Raw genomic sequence first — 16,458 nt, 5'->3', positions numbered from 1 at the left:
AATGCACCATGTCCCTGCAGTGAGAAAGGCCCTCAGAGAGGGACATGTGGTGGCAGCTGACAACGAATGAACTAAAGCTCCAAAAAAAGGATGCCTCCTGAGGGACCACGTGAGCTGAGGAGCGCTAGGAGCTTAAGCAGCTTGGGGAGGCTGGGCCTGGAGCCAAAAGCAGATCCAAGGCTCCAGCCTGAGGTGTGTGTGCCTTGAAAAAAAAAAACAAAAAAACAACCCAGCCCCCCAGGCCTGAACTACACGTGGCAAGGCAATGTTTTAAAAGACAAACAGCCAGCCTTCTTTCATTTTCGAGCTTGATTCTGCTCAGAGCTAGGAATGGGGGCAAACAATCTGAAGGGAAGAGCTCCAGGAGTTACCTCTGTTGAGCTTTGGAGTCCACTGTCACCATAGGTAGCCTCTAAAGTGGCCCCCGTGGTCCTCACCTACTGGTTTCCACATCAACCTGCGATCCACGCCTCACCCCACCCCAGCCTTGAGTGTGACTGGATGCTAACACAAAGAATGTGGTAAAAGGGATGGATATCATTTGTAACTTGATTATTTTCCAAAGTTAGGTACGAAGAAGACTGTGACTTCCGTCTTACTTGCCCCCTCTGGCCCTCACCTGCTTCCTCTGATGGAATCAGCTGCTGTGTTGCAAACTGTCCTGCGGAGATCCACGGGCAAGGCACAGAGGGAGGCCTCTGGTCAGCAGCCAGTGAGCAGCTGAGGGATTGAGTGAATTTCTGAATTTCTGAAACTGGGCAAGTGAGAAATTGAGTCCAACAGTCCTCACAGGATGGGATGCTGCCGTCAACCATGTGAATGTGGAAGCAAATCCTTCCCAGCTGAGGCTCACGATGATTAACCTTGGTTGATCTTGGTGGCAGCCTGTGACTCTAAGAGGACCCATCTAAGCAGCACCCAGATTCTTGACCCATAGAAAATGTGAAATAGTAATCGTGTTTAAGATGTTAAGTTTTGGGGCAATTCGTTGCACAGCAATCGATAACTAACACAGCTCTATTACTTTCCACACGACTACCCCATACTACTTTGGAGTAAAATAGGCTTTTCCTGGAAAGACAGAAAGGGATGTTTATAAATCACTCTGGGCCATATAGTGTGCTGCTCCTGAGTCTTTAACACCCCAGTGCCTCCTTGCAGAGAAAATTGATGACCTTTGTAAAGAGAACCGAAGAGGTTAATGTTTCAGTGTCTTCAAATGGTGCCTATTAGACTGCTGGCCCCCTCCATGTAAAAGGCTGTGAAAACTCCCTGGTTTGTGGTTTAGGATTGTTTAGAACTCACTGAAGAAATGGGCAGATTAGTCAGTGGTGAAAAGGTCAAGTTTTAGGCCAGTGTAAAGTAGAGCCATGCCCTGATCAACTGGGTACTACGTTTTGCATAGGGATCTGTCCTACAGAAGTTTCTTCCAGTCCCAGACAATGTCTTCTGCTGCTCATGACCTTACTATAGCAAACTGTCCCTGGTTTTCTGAAATATTAACCATACTGCTTTTTGTTAACCTTAGATCCTGACCAAGTGTTTTTCTGATACCTGTCTTTTAAGTTCCCCCCACTTTTTTTTTTTATTGCTTTCTATACTGGTGATTTTACTTAACATTCTTAATTCCAACTCTACCCGTGCTCCAGCTACCACTATCATAGTGGCACAGGATGAAAAAGTCAGGATTTGGCCTTTAATTAAAGCATGAGGGAAAGGGTTTTTATGTTTTTCTCCCTCAAAGCTGATATTCTATCCTTTTATTGTCCCATCCATAGGCAATTGTTAGGAAACTCCTTACTTGGACACATTTTAGTTTGTTCTTGGATATAGAAACTGATCTTTTAAAAAGGTGCTACATTAGACAATATCTATAATGACATAGCTACCCCTTTCAACAAAATTGTGCTTTTCTCTCCTTCCACAATCGGGATAAAAGTAATTGTATTCTATTTGAATTTCAGGTGCTTACTGTTTAAACTAAAGATCAGCAAAACACTCCTCCTCCTCTCTACCCCCCAATGGCAATTATTTCAGACCCTCTTTCTCCTCAAACCTCCAATACCTTTTCCTCCAACACTGCTTTAAGCTGGTGACCATGGCTTCTACTCTGTTGGGAACATCAGTGCATTGGGAAGATGCTCCGCTGACTGCTCAGCTGCTAGCCTTGCCCCGCAAGTCCTGCCTTTCCTGTCTGAGGCCAATCCCTCCTCCAGTAGTGCGGTAGGTCCCATTCTCCTCTTGCTCTTCCAGGGTGTGACTATGGCCGCTCCCCCTTCTCTCTTACATCATTGACTTTTTGGTTCTTTACTGGGTCCTTCTTATGAACATACTATTAATTTCCCATCTTAAAATAGGGAATCTTCTCCACTTTCTCCACCAGCTGCCTTCTTTCCACTGGTTGCAACAAAAATCCTAGAAAGGAATATCTATGCTCACTGTCTCCAATTTATTTCCTCCTGATTTCTCTTAAACCTACTGAATTAGGCCTGTTCTCAAATCCCTCCATGGAAACGGTTCTTGTCAAGGTTACTGACGACCTCCACGTTTTTACGGCTCATGGTCAGTCATTAGTCTTCATCTTACTTGAACTGTTAGCAGCTTTGGACACACATGTTGATTCCCTGCTCTTTGATACACTTTCCCTGCATGGCTTCCAGTAAGCCACACTCTCCTGGTCACTCCTTCTGGACTCCTTTGCTGGTTCCTTCTCTTCTCCTTGATGTCTTAATGTTGGAGTGTCTCAGGGCTCAGTTCTTGGTCCTTTCCTCTTTTCTATCTGTACTGACTCTTTTGGTGATCTCATTCAGTCTTGTGGCTATAACTACCCTCTGTTATGCCAACAACTCCAAAATTTATATGTCCAGTCCAGATTTTCTTTTACACTCCAGATTTTTATATCCAACTGTGTACTTGGCATCTCCACTTGAATGACTAATTGTCTTCTCAAACTGAAACTGTCCAAAGCTAAATTCCTGTCCCTCTGATTCTTGCCAAACCTGCCACAGCTGCAGCCTTCCCCCATCTTAGTTGATATCAATCCACTATTCCATTTTTTCTAAGCCAAAAAACTTGGAGTTATCCTCAATCTTTTTCTTTCTCTCATATCCCAAATCTAAACAGTCAGAGAATATTGTTGGCTGTATCTTTAAGTCCTGACCACCTTTTACCACCTTTCCTGCTACTACCCGATCTGAGCCACCATCATCTCCTGCATGGACTCCTGCAATAGCCTCCAGGGTTTCCTTGCCTCTACGCTTGCATCTCTACAGTCTGTTTCCAGCACAGCAGCCAGACAGACCCTTTTAAAAGATCATGTCACATCTTTCTCAAAACATTCCAGAAGCTCCCCATTTCATATTGTACTCCTTAAAATGGCCTGCACAATCTGACTCCTGTAATTTCTGTGATCTTGGCTGTGGTACTTAACTCCTCTGTATCAGTCAGGGTTCTCTAGAGTGACAGAACTGATAGGATATATCTATATAAATATAGATGCAGATATGGATAGATATACATACATGAGAAGGGACTTATTAGGGTAATTGGCTCATGTAATTATGGAGGCCAACAGCTCCCATGACAGGCTGTCTGGAAACACTGGGATGCTGGTAGTGTGGCTTAGTCTAAGTCTGAAAGCCTCAGAACCAGGGAAGTCAATAATGTAATTATCAGCCAATAATGTAATTCTCAGTCCGAGGCCAAAGCCTGAGAACTTGGGGAGCTGCCGGTGTAAGTGCTAGAGTCCGAACTCCTGAAAACCTGGAGTTCTGTTGTTCAAGGGCAGGAGGAGAGTGTCCCAGATTCAGTGGAGAGGGGAAATCCTTTTCTTTCCTTTTTTTGTTCTGTCTGGGCCCCCATCCAACTGGACAGTGCCTGCCCACATTAAGAGTGGACCTTCGTCACTCTGTCTGCTGACTGACATGCCTCCAAAAACACCCTCACAGACACACCCAGTAGTAATGCTTTACCAGTTCTCTAAGTATTCTTTAATCCAGTCAAGCTGACACCTAAAATTAACCATCACACTCCTCAAAGCCATAGACTCCTCATCTGAAAATAGAGAATGGTTTAATTCAAGCCTCACAGAATTGTTATAAGGATTAACTGAGATAATGCATGAAATAGTAACAAAATATAAAATTATTTTATTAGTAGTATTAGTAATTATAAAATGATATTGTTAACTTTAATGCCCTTAGTTTGGAATCCAAAGCCATTTATATTTTTTCTCATCTTTTCTTCTACTGCATTTCCCATGGTTCTCCCTCTGTTCCTGTTTCCTTATAAAATTTGTAAAGTGGAGGTAAGCCATGCCCTTGCTCACAGGGTTATGAGATACTGCACATCAAAGTCCTCTTACTCTAGAAGAAGATACACAAAAGATAACATCATCCTGTTTCCAAGGACTAAAAGGCTCCTTTTTCTTGTCTCTGCAGTAATGGCAACAAAGCGCTTTTCCTTCAAATGTTTTACCTGAGGAACCCCCACCCTCCCCCCAAAACATGTATGTTGCTGTGACAACATTAGAAAGTACATTAGCACTCAAAGAAACTGTAAGTACTGCACCTGAGCAGGCTGCAGGGACAGCCACTTGATTTGACTGTTTAGAAAACAGCAAGGACCCTTGCTTCCCCCGCCACCTGAGACTACTTAAATTCTTGTCAATTCTGATTAATTAATGTTCCAGCAGAAAAGAAACACCATTCATTGTGTATTCCTCTAGGTGCTTGAAGTTGATGGGGCTTGTTTCTTTCATGTAATTGAAATGCTTCCCACACAAAAGAAGCAAGATCAGCTTGGTTGATTCTCAGAGTATCCACTCACCAGAGCACAATCATTTCAGTGCAATTTGCTACAAAAGAGAAAAATGTTATTATTCAATTAAAAAAAATTGGTGTACTGTTTGAGTTAAGCAGATGGATAGATTTGAAAGAGATGAAAGATTCTGGCCTAGAACTTTGCTAATGGGCCATGAGCCCATCTGTTTGAGTTTCCTGCAAGGCTCCTGTGTGAGCCCTCTGTTCCTTTTGTTTCTGCCTGTATAGTGTTGTCTGTATTGTTGGAGCTGGGTAACTGAGGTGGGGGGAGAAAGAGGGAAGATGTCCTTGAAAGAAGAAAGCCTAAGCCAGTTCTCACGCTAATGTCTCGTTAGTTCTCTATTTTAAATATAAGTAGAAAACCAGGTGATGTGAACAACAGAAATAAAATCTGGTGCAATGAAGAGAGATTGGAGCCACCATCAAATACTTTACTAGAGTTGGTATGTATGACATTTAGCAATTGAACAATTGTTACTTTGCATGTGGTTTTTGGACAGAAATTTAAATTTGCACCTATTTTGGGGGCCCAGGCCATCTGCAATATCTTGTGCTCAGTGGTGTGATGTGGTGGGAGAAGCATGGCCTCTGTAGGCTAAGTTCACCACACCAGTGACATGACCTTAGGCTAGATGTTGAACTTCTTTGTGCCTCAGTTTCCTCTTCTATAAAATGAAATGATAATAATACTTTGTAGGGTTATTGTGAGGATTAAGTGATATAATGCATCTGAAACTAATTGGAATGAAGTTAGATTTTTTGTTCCTATGTGCTTTCAGGACCATCAAGGAGTGAGATTGAGATAACACGGTCCTTTTCCCTCCAGGTGTGACAGGGAAATAAGGCAGACAATATAAATGTAATGCACATGGTTAAATATGCTGTAAAGCAAAGTGACTAGAAAAACAAGGGAATGAAATGAATTTTGACTAAGGAGAAATCTGGATGCTTTGGAGAAGGTGAAACGGGTGGGTAGAGTTAGTGGTGGGTGAGCAAAAGTCAAGGCCCAGAGGCTGGAGAGCACAGGGCATAGTGGCGCCACCGCAGCAGGACGGCTTTCCAGGAACAGGCTGGAAGGAGGGCGTTAGGAAGAATCCTGGAGTCCAATCTGGTTGAGATTCAATGCTGACTGAATGAGTTGGTTTTTATTTTGTAAAAAGTTGGGAGCCTTTTTTTTTTTTTTAGAAAGTAGGTGAGTGACAATGATCAGGTCTGTGCTTTAGAAATATAATCCTGGGCTTGGTATATCTAGGGCTTGTGGGAGGGAGACTGAAACACTCTGGGGGAGACATGATGAGGGCCTCAACCAGGGAGGCTGGATGCAGGGGAGGAAATACGTGTGGGAGATACTGCTAAGGGAGAGTCTACAGAATTTGGCACCTTATATGGAAGCCAAGGCTAGGGTAGCCTTAAAGCTGCTTGGGAGCCTGGGTGACCAGGAAGATGGACAGGCTAGGGATCTGGGGTTGTTAAGTAACTGATTAGTATCACTTCTGGGTCAGCGGTGGGAAGGGTGAGGAAAACTGGGTGAAATAGGAAACCACCACAGGCTCGACTGAAACCCCTGGATCTGTAACTCTGGATAGGGGATGGGAAGTCACAGTACCCACACTGTCCAGGTGCTCTGGCAGATGAAGCCTGTGTTTCCAGCCCTTCTGTCTCCTGTCCATAGTAGGAATTGCGGTCTGACCCTGTTTGGTCTTCCCTTCCCTCTCCAGCAGCCCGTCTGAAGTCTGAGGCTTTGCCCAACCTTGAGCACCTCGGAGGGAGTCAGCTCCCATAGCCAAGGGTGAGATGCCTCTCTGGGTGTCTGCTAAAATGCCAGCCCCGAATTTCAGCCCCCAATATCAGGGGCAGACACACCTGTCAGCTAGAAGCTGGCATATGGAATTCAAAAAAGTAATTTTTTTGATTATTATTCTTATTTCCTTTCTCCTTTGGTTCCACTTCCTATCATTATTTAATCCTTCAACGATCGATTCTTCAATGCCTGCTATGTGTGTGGCACTGAGCTGTGTGCTGGGGTGAGGACACTATTATAATATGAATTAGACATTTCCCTTGAGGAGCTTATGCTAGACATTTATGTTGCTTAATTCCCTTCCCTGTCTGTTAATAGAAAAATAACTGCCCTGAGGAAGTGAATAGAGAGTTTTAGAGAGTGAGCTCAGTTGATCACAGCATTATTTCTGGTTAGGGCCAGTAGGTCTTTATAAATCTACTCTAACTCTCATTTTACAGACAAGAAATAGCCTCAGAGAGGAGATCAAGTGACTTCAAAGGTCACACAACTAGGCTGTGTCAAAACTGGGTTTGGAACCCATGTTTTTCAGCATGTCTTTTGAAATTCCTCTTTGTCTCTCTGATACTGAAAACCCAGAATAAGTCTTCATGGAAATATCATAGAATGAATTCCTAATGGTAAGGGATAATCTTTCTTTTCACTCGTCATCAATGCACATAGCGTGAATGAGACAGAAGTGTGGATTGAAGCAAACAAGGAGCATGGAGCAGCCCAATGTGTGGGTGATGCAGAAATCGTGGAAAGTGGCCTTATACGTGGCAGACTGTCAAACACACCACTGAAGCCTGCGGACAGGATGGTGTCTGGGAGGACACGCACTAAGAAAATGATTGGCTCTGAAAGTGAGGGTGCTATTCGGAGGATTCTTTATGTTCATCTTACAGTTGTTTGTGTGTAGTGATTAATTTTCCTGGAATAAACATACTTTGCTTTATTGTTTACTACTCTGACCCATTCTCCATGCTCCAATTAGTGCTATTCCATCTTTCTCCTGGGGAGCTGCTCTCTCCCTGAATCATGGTGCATGTGTTTTGGGTGGGGATCACTTCTCCCTCCTTCTCCATCTGGATTCAGGGGAGGCATGGATTCAATCAAGTCATTATATTCTTGGCCATGGAAATTGCTTCTGAGATAGACACTTGCCCCATTTGGAACCAAGAAAATATAATGAGACATTTTCTACAAGTGTGAGATGACCAAGGTGTCCAGGTGTTGAGCTTGAACTTTGGAAGATGTGAGTTATGGTTGGCTTGGAGTCACCATGTGGGACCTGAAGATAGAGTCACAAGGTAAAGAACCAAGAGACGAAGAATCACTGGATTCTGACGACATTATTTGGGTTCCTGAGTACAACTGTACCCAACCAGACTGACCTCTGGACTTTTCAGCTATAGGAGTTAATAAAGTCCTATTTTGTTTAAACGTTTTTGTTTATCGAGTTTAGTTTTGTCTCATTGCTGATTGAAAATTTCATAAATGATTGAGAAAACTACTGAGTGAAGAAAAAAAAACTCACTGAAGTGTTTATTTCTTATAGTGTCACTCAGCCACAATTAACATTTTAAACGTTTTTGTTTATCGTGTTTAGTTTTGTCTCATTGCTGATTGAAAATTTCATAAATGATTGAGAAAACTACTGAATGAAGAAAAAAAAACTCACTGAAGTGTTTATTTCTTATAGTGTCACTCAGCCACAATTAACAACACAGAAGACTGACTTCTGTGACCAATTTTGTGGGGATTTCTCCTCACTAGCAAGCAAGCCACTAATTCTGCAGTGGACACCAGCTGGGTGTCCTGTAATTCAATTCCAACACGATTTACCTGGAGACAGCATTGGATCCCACAGCTGAGTCCCAAAGGACTGCTCCCTACTTCAGAAGCCAGACACAAGGCGCAGGTTATCTTACCTGTGTTTCTGACTGACTGGCTGTAAATCTAGGTTTCCACATCTCCCTCCTCTCTCTTTAGGTTCTATTAATTTGCTTGAGTGGCTCACAGAACTCAGGGAAACACATTTAAAGGTTTACTATAAAGGACATTACAAAGGATGCAGATGAAGAGGTGCATAGGGCAAGGTATGGGAGAAGGGGCACAGAGCTTCCATGCACCCCCGGGTATGCCACCCTCCAGGAACCTCTGTGTGTTTAGCTCCCCATACCCCATCATCTTGTGTCTTTTATGAAGACCTTGTATAGGCATGACTGAAGCATGGACAACTGTGTAGAAATGTGATTATATAAAAAGGATATGATCTAACACAAAAAGACTGAGTGGGGAAACCCAGCAAGGCCAGGTTCTTCTTGGACTCTCTGTCAACACTTCTCCCTCCTGGGTATGGGGCAGGACCTCTTCTGGAATGGGGTTGTCTGGCTGGATCACAGCCCCATCCTGTGCAGGTCCTGAGCCAGGCAGTCGAAAGAAAAACCGAGTAGCCGCAGGCAAAGTAGACATGCTTTGTTTTTAGACGCAAGCTTGGCTGACCAGCGGTACAGAGCCACTGCCTTCCGCACCAAAGTGAAGCACAGGACAGACAGCCACAGCTGCAGCCACAGCCAGCCAAGGGGGCATGAGCGCGCATGCGCACTAACTCCACTCTTACGTAATGTGTTCACAAGGAAGTGCTGAATCCTACCCGGCCTGCCGGATGTGAGGCCAGAGGGCCTGACCAAACCAACTCCGCTGTCCTCAAAGGGGTCTTATGACTTGATTAAGTGAGGTAGGTCAAAGGATTTATATATGTCTGTCTCCAAGATAAAAAGGCAAGGGAAGGTGAGAACAAGCCTGGGGCCTTGGACAAAAATGAAAATATACATATTATAATATCACAATGACAATATAACACAATTGCAAGAAATAGAAGAAAGTATAAAAGAAGAAGATCTGGTGTCTGCCAGCCACTTTACCTTGTGGAATTTCTTTTTGCTATTTAAAAAGAGCGAGACATCAATAGATTGTGCCAGCGTAGATGTCAGTGGAAAGCTGCCTCCCAGTATAAACAGAACCAGAACTTCATCAACATAAAGAAACTAGAGGCGAGAGTCTGGCCTTCAGACACGGTACTTGTCCTGACTGAGCTATTGATTACTATACTAGATGCTTGTTATGCAGTCAAACGAGCAATAGTTAATTCCTTGGTGTACTAAAAATTGAAACTAATGAATAAGTAAGTTTTCACTGTGTTCACCGATTTCAGATTCTGCTATTCCTTCTTCCCAACCTCATGCCATTTAATAAATGCACCAAATGAAAGCCTTGTCAAACAAGCAGAGTGGGCACATGTAACCCAGAATGAATTAGAATTATTTTTCAAAATGAAACTTCATTGTTTAGGATGGTTTTAGATTTATAGAAATATTTTAGAGTTGTCATGTACTCCACACTCAATTTCCCCTATTATTAACTAACAAACCAATATTGATACATTCTTATTAACTAAAGTTCATACTTTTTTCAGATTTACTTAATTTTTACCTAATGTCTTTTTTTTTCTGGTCCAGAATCCCAAATAGGATAAATCATGTTACATTTAGCAGTCATGTCTTCTTACGCTTCTATTGACTGTGATAATTTCTCAGGCTTTCCTTGTTTCATGACTTTGATAGTTTTGAGGGATACTGGTCGTGTATTCTGTAGAACGCCCCTATATTGAAATTTGTCTGATGTATTTCTTATGACTAAACTGGGGTTGTGGTTTTTTTGTGAGAAAGACCACAGAGGTAAAGTGCTGTTCTCATAAAATTATGTCAAGGATATATACTGTAAGTATGAATAATCACTGTTGATGTTCACCTTAATCTCCTGGCCGAGGTAGTCCTAGTCAGGTCTCTTCTGTAAAGCTACTTCTCCCCACTGTATACAGCCCAGAGTTACGGAATGGGGAGTTATGTTCCACTTCCTTGAGAGAGCAGTATCTACATAAATTATTTGGAATTCTTCTGCATGGGAGATTTGTTTCTTTTCTTCCATTTACTTATCTATTCAGTTATTTATATCAGTATGGACTAATGGATATTTATTTTATACTTTGGGTTATACTCCAGCACTACTACTTTATTTATTTTTTTGCTCAGATTGTTTCACCTTTGGCCATTGGGAACTCTTTCAGTTGGCTTTGAGTCCCTTTGACACACCTTCATCAATATGGTTTTTTTTTTTTTTCTTCTTAGATCTTTTTTACTTTCTAACACAGCAAAATATTTCCAGGCTCATCTAGTATATTCCCTTCCACAGTCCCAGAATTTTCAATTTCTCCATGGAGCCCTGGTTCCTTTTACTGGAGAATAGTATTAGAAGCCAAGATGTGGGTGCTCTGTTTTCTCTTTTTTCTCCTTCCTGTATTCCAATTATACATATGTTATACCTTTTGAAATTGTCCTATAGATCTTAGATGTTCTGTTTTTTCCATTCTTTTTTATCTTTACATTTCAGTTTGGAAAATTTCCATTGATATATTTCAAGTTCATTGATTCTTTAGCTCTGCCTAGCCTACTGATGAGCCATAAAAGGCATTCTTTATTTCTGTTACAGTGTTTTTGATTTGTAACATTTGCCTTTGAGTCTTTCTTAGGGTTTCCATCTCTGTGCTTACATTACACATCTGTTCTTGCATCTTGTCTACTTTTTACATTTGAGCACTTATATTAATTCCTGTCTAATAATAACGAAATCTGTTTTGTATATGAGCTTGGTTCTGATGCTTACATTGTCTCTTCAGACTGTGTTTTTTCTTGCCTTTTATCGTTCCTTGTATTTTTTTTTGTTGAAAGCTAGACATAGTGTACTTGGTAATAAGAACTGAAGTAAATAGGCCTTCAGGGTGACATTTTATATTGACCTAGTTAGGAGTTGGGCTATGTTTAATGTTTCCTTTAGCTGTATGTGCCAGAGGCTTCAAATTCCTCTTGAGTCCCTGTTTTTGTCTCCTATGTTGCCTTTGGGCTTCCTTAAGAACTCTTTTTAGATAGAGTTTGCATATTGCAGCTCTTTTAGCTGTAAGCCACTGTTATTACACTGGAGCCCTGTTGGTATGGTAGTAAAGTGAGTGGAAGGGGAAGTATTCTATATTTTTATGATTAAATCTCAGTCTTTGCATAGTTCTGTGTTTCTGGACTGTGGCCTTCACAAGTGATTCTTAGCTTTTTCTTTTTCCACCTTAGGAGAGACAGGAAGGCTGGAGAAGACTGAAGTTAGGGAAATGTTCTTTCCTCAGATGTGATATGGCTCTGGTAAAGTGTTTTCCTCTGGAGAACAGGCCTTTGTTATGGAGAATTCTCTAGGTATATTTCACAGTCGTGGTTTTTCTTTTTCCCCTAGCAGACCCATGAAGGGATCTTTCTAGGCTCTTGCAAGTGAGAAACTTGTGGGGTTCCTGGAGGTAAACTCATGAAAGTGTGGAGCCCCTTAAGACTATAGCCCCCAGGAGCTTCTCCTTCTCAAGCTAGTACACACAGCCTCCAGCGGTTTATCAAAAAGACCATTTAAGTTTTCCCACTAGTTTATGGCTTCTTCTCCAGGTAAGCAGAACTTGGATGTTTGTGTTCACCTGTCTCTCTAGATTTCAAGGTAGGTATTTGCCCTAAAACCTCAATTCTCTAAGGGGTCCATGAAAAATCACTGGTTTTCAGTTTGTTCAGTTTTTAAAAAAAATTGTTGTTCTAAGGATAGGAATAACTTAGGATAACTAAGGATAGGATAACTTTCAACCTCTTAACCTGTTGGAGCTGAAATCAGAAGTCGATCAGAATTATTTTTGATTAGAACTCCCTTTTCCCTACCCCTCATAAAATTCCCAGCTCCCTGAGACTGTATGGCCCATGTCCCTGCCCATGACTAATTGAAGAAATTTTGCACAGTGCCTGTCAGGCTGAACAAGGAGCTGAAACCTGGACCCAGACCCCACTTACCACTTATTTGCATATTTTCAAGCCTCAGGTACATACATTAGGGTGCCACGAACTGGCTTTGGAGTAAGACAGACCTGGGTTCAAAACTCAGCTCCATGATTTTCTATGGTTAAGACCTGAAAGCTGTTATTAATATTCTTAATAGTAGAATTCACCCAATTCAGTCAACAGTTTATTGAGCTCATGCTGTATGCCACACATGGCTGCCCCATTTGCATGGAACTTTCTTATTGTTTTATCATACCAGGTACCAAACAGCACTGATTGAATGAGAGAGTTGTAAATTAATCCCTATGAAATTTTGTGAGAATTATAAATGGGTTCTTGAAAAGTACAGTGCTAAGAGTGGGTGCTCAGAGGAACAACAGAGTTTCCTAGGCCTATGGGGCACCAGAGACATGATCCAGAGGGTTCTCAATTCTCTACAGACATCTTAGATCCCGTTCCTAGAAAATTCCCCCTGTGGTAATCTCCAGGTACAATGGGCCATTTGTCAGAGCCTTAAGGGAAAGAAAACTCTCAGTAGTCCCTCTGAGGGAATGTTCATTCATGAATTACCTCCCTAAACTTAAAAATTATTAGGCACTAGTTGGTGGTTTTGTGGGATTTCAGGAAAAAGAAGAAAGAAAATTGAAATCATGTTCTGTGAGAGGGGCTGGATATCTTCTCAAGTGGAAAATGAGCATTTTCTCTCCAAGCGGATTTCAATATCAAGCTCTCCAGGCAATCCTGGAATGCCCTCAGTGAGTTGGACCAGCTCCTGACCTAGGCCAATGCTCAGTGCTTTATTTTAAGTTGGTAATACAAATCCCATTCACATAAGGTCTGACACACATTCTTTTTTAAGACCTGTTCTATGGTGATGCAGGTTTTTCAGCTTATAGGAAGTCAGGATTGTATCTTGGGCAATTTTAGAGGTTTGTGCAGAAAATCTTATGAATCTAAAAATATCCACTGAGAAACGTTTAATGTTGGAGAAAGAGAAAGCTGTGAAATAGCTGAGCTTTTCCCCTCTAATCCAGACAGCGTCTCTGTCTGTATCTCTTTCTCATCTTGGTGTTCTTTCACTTTTCGGATGCCCACATCCTCATGGAAACTCCTAGAGCCCAGATTATAATCTTGAAATGTCAGATCCTATTAAAAGAAACCCACGTTTTGGAAGAAATGAATATGAATAAGACTGAGGGCAGTGTCTCATATCAGGTTCTCTAGAAGCAGAGCCTGAGAAGGGAATTCTGGTGCTTGTGGTTCATTGGGAAAGTGCCCTTTGGAAAACCTATAAGGGAAGAAGTGAATCTGGATAGGGAAAGAGAATGAGTTGAAAAATGATGTGGTCCTAGGAAAAGTCTAGCAATCAGCTTGTGTGTGTGTTTGGGGGAGAGCTCTGGACCATAAATCACACGGAGTGTTAACTCCTTTGAGACAAGGGTCCAACTTTTGATAACCGCTGAATTTGATGCCCACTGGTCAGTTGCTGGCTATGGGCTTCTTGGTGTACGGGGGGAATAATTTCCTGTGCTAGGTGGCCAAGGGCAGTTCTCTGGAGAGCAGGGCAGCTGTGAGCCATTAGCAGACAACACTCCCAGCAGCTGGAGGATGGCTACAAAGCCCTGTAAAAGAGATATAGCTAGGGCATCAACAGAATCTACTCAAGGTGGGAAGTGTGTAATATGAACTTGGAAACAGCTTGTAATAGAAAGCAAGGAAACTTTTGAAAACTACTGGGGTTGTGCTATGACCAACTTGAATAGGCTTCCACTGGCCAGAGACGGGACAAGATGACATTGGTTTCCAACATATAAAATGTTAAAAACCATGAATTCATGATGATTAAACAACAACAAACTAATTATCTCACTGGTTATCTTGGAGGATGCTAGGTGTCCAACTCATTGTTCTGAAAATTGGTTTAGAAAGGGAAAGAGTCAAGCATTTGTCCAGCATTTCTTATAAGAATTCTATTTGGGTAACCAAGTAGTTGATAGAAAAGTTCTTTCAAGAATGACTCTAGTTAACAAATTAAGGAGGAGTGATAGACTTAGAATATTACCACTTTTGATACATAATGAAATAATGAATCTACCTAAGAAATGATTATGGCTAAAACCATTAAATGAAATGATGGGGCAAACCCATCATAAGTGGGAAAACTATTATTGATGGATCAGGCTGAAAATAGCTAAACCTATCTATCAATCTTAATAGCACAAAAAGAGAAAAGCAGACATCTGTGCATGTCAATGTTATGCAATAGGAAGCACACAGCACCACCTGTAAAATATTCTGCCCAGCTCAAAAAAAAAACAAAAACAAACCCAAATCTAATCAAGCCTCTGGGTCTAACTACCAGTTTGCAGGAAATACAGGGACAGAGAGACATATTAAATAATATTAGCAAATTAGCAAATCTGGAATGAAGGGAACTCTACAAATGACAATGACAGAACAAATGACCTACTTTCTTCAAAAATGCATTTTTAAGGAAAATATCAGAGAGAAATAAAATGCATAAAGAAACAGAGATTTTCGATGTTTTTCATCCCAATAAAATGTGTGCACTTTTTCTGGCTCCTGATTTGAAAAAAAAAAACTATAACAAAAAACATTTATATGAACATTGTAGAAATTTTAATATTTCCTGGAAACTTAATGATAGTAGGGGTTAAAAAAATTTTTAAAGTTGTAATATATTAGGGGCCGGCCCGGTGGCGCACTGGATAGTGTGCCACTTGGGAAGCGCGGCGGCGCTCCCGCCCGAGGGTTCGGATCCCACATACAGACCGGTTCCCGCTCACTGGCTGAGCGAGGCACGGGAGCAACACCGAGGGTTGCAATCCCATTGCCGGTCCCCGGTCCGGTACGGGGGCAACACTGAGGGTTGTGATCCGTTGCCGGACACGGAAAAAAACAAAAAAAAAAAAAAAAAAAAAAAAAAAGTTGTAATATATTATTGTTTTGTTAAAAGAGATTCCTTATATTAGAGATAAATACTAAATTATTTATGGATGAAATGATGCATCTGAGATTTTCTTCACAACAACCCAAGATAAGGATATAAAAGGAAAAAGATTGGCTGTTAATTGAAAATCTGGGTGGGTGAAAGATTCATTGGGATTTATTATATTATTCTTTAAATTTTGTACAAGTGTGAAATTTTCCAAAATCATATAAATGAAAACTACAGTATACCAACCCCAGGTGTATTATAGTTTTAAACATAAAAAGTAAAACAATAAACCTTCTGGAAGATGCAGGAGAATATAAATGTAACCTTATGGAAGAAAAAGAGCACCAACCATATAAAATTAGGACTCTTTACTTATTAAAAGAAACCATTAAGAAAGTGAAAATGCCAGCCATTGAGTGAAAAAATGTGTTTGCAATATGTATTTTTGACAAAGAACTCATATTGACAAAAGCCAAAATATTCCTACAAATCAATGAAGGATAAAAACCAGACAGCCCAAAAGAAAGTGGGAAAAAGACACTTTTCCAAAAAAAAAAAAAAAAAAAAATCTTATGTTGAATAAAGAAGAAAAGTTGCTCAAACTTATTCATCAACAGGGGAATGCAAATGAAGATCATAATGCTGAACATCCGCATTTCTGCCAGAGTGACTAAAATGAAAAAGACTGACCTTACTAATTCTGAGGGGAAATGTGGAACCACTGGAACTTTCACATGCTGCTGGTGGGAGGTGTAAATTGGTAACACCACTATGGAAAATCGGCAGTGTCTGTAAAAGCTGAACATATATGCATATCCTTTGACGCAGCAATTCCACCCCAAGGTATACTTATATACCACCAAAATATGTACACCAAGTGTACACCAAATGTTCAAGAATGTTCAGAGCAACTTATTCTTAACAGTATCAAACCTGAAACAACCCGAACGTCCATCAATAGAATTAATAAATAAGTCGTGA

This window comes from Galeopterus variegatus, unplaced genomic scaffold (assembly GCF_000696425.1).
Source record: "Galeopterus variegatus unplaced genomic scaffold, G_variegatus-3.0.2 Scaffold3231, whole genome shotgun sequence".
Taxonomy (NCBI): Eukaryota; Metazoa; Chordata; class Mammalia; order Dermoptera; family Cynocephalidae; genus Galeopterus; species Galeopterus variegatus.
This window is presented reverse-complemented; position numbering follows the sequence as displayed.